At 43.4% G+C, this 6,266-nt stretch overlaps 1 pseudogene; it reads left to right on the forward strand.

Annotated features, from left to right (window-relative positions):
- The first annotated feature begins 3,735 nt into the window (after positions 1 to 3,735).
- Positions 3,736 to 4,615, forward strand: LOC147003373 (apoptosis inhibitor 5 pseudogene; annotated as a pseudogene).
- Positions 4,616 to 6,266: the final 1,651 nt, after the last annotated feature.

Below are 6,266 nucleotides of genomic sequence, written 5' to 3' on the forward strand. Positions count from 1 at the left end.
CTGAGTGGAGATTCTGGATTTAATCTCAAAGCTCACACAGGTGATTTTGGTTTTGCTTTTGTTTTTTTGAGTGCCAAATTTTTGTTTGGATGGTTGGCCAAAGCATTTGTCAAAAGATGGCCTACTCAAAAGAGGTGGAGATGTCTGATATTCCTTGGTTTAGTGTTGCTGAAGGGATTATAAGGCTTAGTAAAATTGCATTGGTTGTGTGGGTAAACTGTGTAAAACTTAATCCTTCACAGTGGAAAGACCCAGTAGACAGGCCCTTCACTAATCCTCTAAGATGCAAAACTGTCAGAGGGGCATCAGCACATTTGAAGAACTTTGTTGTCTTCCTTTTCTTTGTACTGGCCCTTAGGGTTAGATGTACTGCTCCTCAGTTGGAGGAATGAAATGCCAGGGCTCCAAAGTAGCAGGGGCCAGGTGGTAGCACTAAATCACCAAAGGCAAGGTGATTGTAGTTATCATAGTAGGCAGCTCAGACAAAGTAATGTTCATAATGACTTAGCCGACAATGGTCAGCACAGGCGAAGTGATTTCTATGGAGGTCTGACTCATACAGACGTTTGGTGCTAGCTAGTTAATCATGGTGTTTTCCAGGCATAAAATAGAGAAAATGCATGCTGTACTTTTTAAAAGCATATAAACAGAAAAGTTCTCTGATCAAATAAAGAAGGCTTCCTGAGCCTCTTTGCTGCCTCACTCTTCGTTTTCACAATTCCTTGTGGGAGGAATGTGATACTGGGTCTTAGTGTGGTGCTGGAGAGCTCAAGAATACAGTGATTGCAACTGTAGTAGGGAGAGGGAGATGCAGGCGATGCTTCAGGTAACTATTTATTCACCAGCCTCTTCTACCAAGATAGTGGACTCTAAAATAATATCATACATGTGAGTACACACACACATAAAATATGATCATATATGTGAGTCCTCACACATGCATTCACACATATATACATAGATATACTCACACATACACACTCATAAACATATGCACAAACATACATACACTCTTACATCACACATACATGCAGATACACATGCACGCATAGTACAACACACACATACACACACACACACACTCTTACTCTTTCCAGATTATGCCCAAGCAATGGTGGGTTGAATATTTTCTGTGTGCCTGTCACTGACTCCATTCCCATGATTTCGTTCCTTTTCTAGAGTGGAACAAAGGGCACACATGGATGGCTTAAAACTGATGATATGCCAAATCAGTTTTAGGAGCTGCAAGTTCAAAACCAAGGTTCAGCAGATCCATAGCATTTGAAACATATATGTGAGAGTTCTTCCTTTCCTTCCCTCTCCTCTAATGACTGCAATGTCTGCAATTCCTGGGCTCACCCCTGAATCACTCCAGCCTCTGCTTTGTGATCACATGACAGGCTCTGTATTTGTTTGACCTTGTATATGCACTTTATTTTGTCTTTGTTTTGTTATGTGTGCACATATGTGTTCACATGCTAAATCTGGGCACACATATATGCAGGTAGTTATGAATATGTGTATTCATGCATGTGTAAGCCAGAGATTGACATCAAATGCTTCCATAACCAGTCTCTGCTTTGCTTACTGTGGCAGGGTCTCTTGGTGAACCCAAAGCTCACAAATCCATCTAGTCTAGCTAGCTGTATTGTCCAAGGAATCCTGTCTCCACCTCCATGTCAACCTGACTTTTAGGTAGGTGTTGGAAATATGTTTCACTCTTCATGGTTGCACAGCAAATACTTTATCCATTGGGCCAACTCCTTGGACCCCTCAAGGGCACTTTCTCATAAGAACACAAGTCATACTGTATTAGAGACCCACCCTACTCCTGACTGATCTCATTTTAACTATATCCTGTTTCCAAATAGTTCACACACTGAGGCCCTCAGGCTAGGCCAGTAATACCTAATACTCATTGTCTTAGTTAGGGTTACTATTACTGTGATGAAACAGCATAGCCAATGCAACTTGGGGAGGAAAGGGTTTTACTTGGCTTACACTTCCACATCACTGTACACCATAGAAGGAAGTAGGGACAGAAACTCAAGCAAGGCAGGAACCTGGAGGCAGGAACTGATGCCGAGGTCATGAAGAGGTGCTGCTTACTGCCTTGGTCCCAATGACTTGCTCAGCCTGCATTCTTTTTTTTTTTTTTAAGATTTATTTACTTATTTTATGTATATGAGTACACTGTAGCTGTCTTCAGACACACCAGAAGAGGGCATCAGTTCCCATTACAGATGGTTGTTTGCCACCATGTGGCTGCTGGGAATTGAACTCAAGGCCTCTGGAAGAGCAGTCAGTGCTCTTAACCTCTGAGCCGTCTCTCCAGCCTGCATTCTTATAGAACCCAGTACCATCATCCCAGGATAGCACCACCCACAATAGGCTGGGCCCTTCCCCATCAATCACTAATTAAGAAAATGCTCTATAGATCTGCCTATAGACTAATCGTATAGAGGCATTTTCTCAGTCAGGATCTCTCCTCTCCAATGACTCTAGCTTATGTCAAGTTGTCATAAAACTAGCCAGCATACTCATGAATCACTCAACCTTATAAAGCTCCAGGCTACTCTATGTGGCCCACAGGAACAGAGAATGCCTTCAAATTCCCCTGAAGTCCAACAACTAGGGAGTGACAAAGGGCATTGTTGTGTAGGAAAGTGGGATTTTAGTGTACATCTCATGACGTTCACTGATGACTTAGATGGAGCCTTTCTGCTTTCACACACACACCCACTTAAGATCTCTAGATCTCTCCCTCCTATATTCATAACCTATATACACCTATGTATGTACATACCCTCAACCACTCAAACAGTTCTTCCTTCTACTCTTGTATCCCATGAACTCTCTTATGTTCTCCAACACCCCCATTTCTTTGCATCTTTCTCCTCTTCCATAGTCCCTTTCCCATTTTCCTTTTTACATACATGCACATGTGCACACACACACACACACATTTAAATCCTGACTGAACAGATAACAATAAGAGAAAACTTGGTTTTGTGTTACTTAACATGATGATCTATCCATATCCTGTGAATGTCATAATTTTATTCTTGTTTTTCTGGTATAAGATTCTGTGCTGTGTGTGCCCCATTTTCTTTATACTTTCTATATATCTGCTCATGACATCTAGGTTGATCTCATACCTTGGCTATTGAGAAGCATACAATGGCAAATGTAGCTGTGTTGTGTGCTCTTTTTAATCCCATCAGCCAATCATTGTCTTTCTGTTGTTGATTTGAGACCATTTTCCTCCAAGTTCCACTGGAGTGTCCTCTTTGCCTATGAGGCTTCTCTTTTTATTTTTATTAATTATTATAATTTTTCTTCATACTGGTTGGTGGATATTGTAAGGTTGACAGAAGGAAATGGAATGTCACTTAAATTTTGTTATTTTTGCTTTCTTCCTTATTGGCACTATGTAGAACATAATGAATGTTTTGTTCATCTATGTGGTCATGAAATTTATTCTGTTCAAGGCTCTATGATTGGAACTTGCATCCGCATCCATGTGTGATATTGTAGGGTACTGTTTATATGCACTGTGCAAAAGATGTGCCTCTATCCTTCTTTGCCTTCTTAAGGTACCTTCTGATTTGTTAAAATAAAAGGCTTATGGCCTATAGCCTAAGGCAGAAAAGTAAGGTGAGACATCTGAACAGAGAGAGGAACTCTGGGAGTCAGACAAGGGAAGATTCACCACCTAGACACAGAGGAAGTTGGACGTTCAAAACTGAGGAGAGGAGGTATTGGGCGACAAGGGTGGGCCCAGAACTTGGTGCTCAGCATACCGATGATGAAGGAGCTGTACTACAACTACAGCATCCTCGCCTAAGCTGCGGAATGTGTGGGCCAGCATAAAAATGCCTACCAAGTGATACTGGGTGGTGTGAAAGGCAGTACGAAGGAAAAGCAATTAGCAGTTCAGTTTATACCTAAATTCTTCAAGCATTTTCCAGAGCTGGCTGATTCTGCTATCAATGCAAAGTTAGACCTATGTAAGCATGAGGATGTGTCAATATGACACCAAGCAATTAAAGAGCTGCCTCAGTTTGCCACAGGAGAAAACTTTCAGAGAATAGCAGATATACTGACCCAGCTTCTGCAGATAGATGACTCTGAAGAATTTAATTTGGTGAACAATGCTCTGTTAAGTATATTTAAGATGGATGCAAAAGAAACATTAGGTGGCTTGTTTAGCTAGATTCTTCCATGAGAAGACATTGTTAGAAAATGAGCAATTAAATTCCTGTCCACAAAACTCAAGATGCTCCTAGATGAAGTGTTAACTAAGGAAGGAGAGGAGATCACTCTCACTGAATCCAAAATGGTCCAGGAAGATGTGACTGGGGAAGTGTTTGTTTTGTTCATGAACATACTGTGTGGTTTAAAAAGCTTACAGGCAGTGAGTGGAAGACAGCAGCTGGTAGAAGAGGCAGCAGACCAGACAGCAGAACAGGCTGACCTGGAGCAGACCTTTAACCCCTCAGAGCCTGACTGTGTGGACAGGCTACTGCAGTGCACGTGGCAGTCTGTGCCTCTGTTCTCTAAACATGTCCATTCTACAAGGTTTGTGACATATTTCTGTGACCGGGTTCCTTAGGGACCCATCCCATCTACAGACACCAAACCCCAACACTATTGCTGATGCCAAGAAGTGGTTGCTGACAGGAGCCTAATATGGCTGTTCCCTGAGGGGTTCTACCAGCACCTCACCAATATACATGCAGATACTCACAGCCCAAGCCCAGGGACCCCAGTAGAAGAGTAGGGAAAGGACTGAAGGAGCTGAAGGGGATTGCAACCCCATAGGAAGAACAATAACAACTAACTAGACCACCCAGAGCTCCCTTCCAGAGACTAAGCCACCAACCAAAGACTACATATGGAGGAATCCATGGCTCCAGATACATATGTAGCAGAGGATTGTCTTATCTGTTATCAATGAGAGGGAAGGCTCTTGGTCCTGTGGAGGTTTGATGTCCCAGCATAGAGGGATGCTAGAGCAGTGATGTGGGAGTGGGTGGAGGAGCACCCTCATAGAGGCAAAGAAAGGGATGGGAGGGTTGTGAAGACGTAATATTATTTGAAGTGTAAATGAATAAAATTATTTAAAATAATAATAATAACATTTGTAAGATCAGGAAAGGGATACCCAGAAGAAGACCAGGGAGACAGGTAGAGAACTGTATGGAGCCGCCTTCACATTCGCCATTACAAGATGGCGCTGATGGCACTGACACCCGTGTTCTAAGTACTAAACAAGCAAGCTGCGCATGTGCCGGGGTAGCTTTCCACGCCATGTGCTCTGCCTTTCCCGTGACGACAACTCCGGCTGATGGGCTGCAGCCAATCAGGGAGTGACACGTCCGAGGCGGAGGACAGTCCTCCATAAAAGGGAGGGGGCTCCGCCATATCTCTCTCTCTCTGGCTCTCTCTCTGGCTCTCTTCTCCACTGGCTCCTGATGGGGTAAGCAATAAAGCTTGTGCTGCAGAAGATTCCGGTTGCCCTGAGCGTGTTCTTACCAGGGGAACACAAAAGCGCGGGCAATAAATGGTGCCGGAACCCGCGAGCTACTGCATCACGGAGAAGGAGCGGTTAATGAAGTGTTCCCGGAAACAGACTGTTGAGAAGGATCCGAAGTAGATTCAGAACTCTTCAGCTGGGGAACTGATGCGCGTTTGTTACAGCTTTACAAGGTATGTCTGGTCTTGAACTTTCTCTAGTGTTAAAAGCCCTTTTATTTCTTTTCATATGTCAACAAGCGGTTAAGACAGGGTGGAGAATTCTGGACAAAATTCAAGACAGTCTATCAGAAGTAAAGCGGGGAGAGAGAGCAGGAAAAAAGAGAAAGCATGGCGCGCGAAATAAGTATACAGGCCTTTCCACGGGTCTTGAACCCGAGGAAAAGTTAATGTCAGGGAAGAATACCTGGGGAGAGATTAGAAGGAAAGAGGAGAGAAAACAAAGGAAAAAAGAAAAGTTAATGTCAGGGAAAAATACCTGGGGAGAGATTAGAAGGAAAGAGGAGAAAAGAGATGAGTTTAAAGAGCCAGTTCTTAGTAGCTGTGAATCAGATAAAGAAATTAGCCCTTCTGAGGAAACAGACTTGGAGGAGGGAGCAGCTCATTATGAGAGAGAAATTCGAGCTTTTAAGTCTAGAAAAAAGCCAAAAGCGGCTGGCAAAGGCCAGCTTGCTGCTTGGCCTCAGGGCAGTCGGCTTCAGGGTCATAGTGCACCTCCGCCCTATGCG

The sequence above is a fragment of the Mus caroli genome, unplaced genomic scaffold, assembly GCF_978045245.1.
Source record: "Mus caroli unplaced genomic scaffold, Mus_caroli_1 scaffold_8, whole genome shotgun sequence".
NCBI lineage: Eukaryota > Metazoa > Chordata > Mammalia > Rodentia > Muridae > Mus > Mus caroli.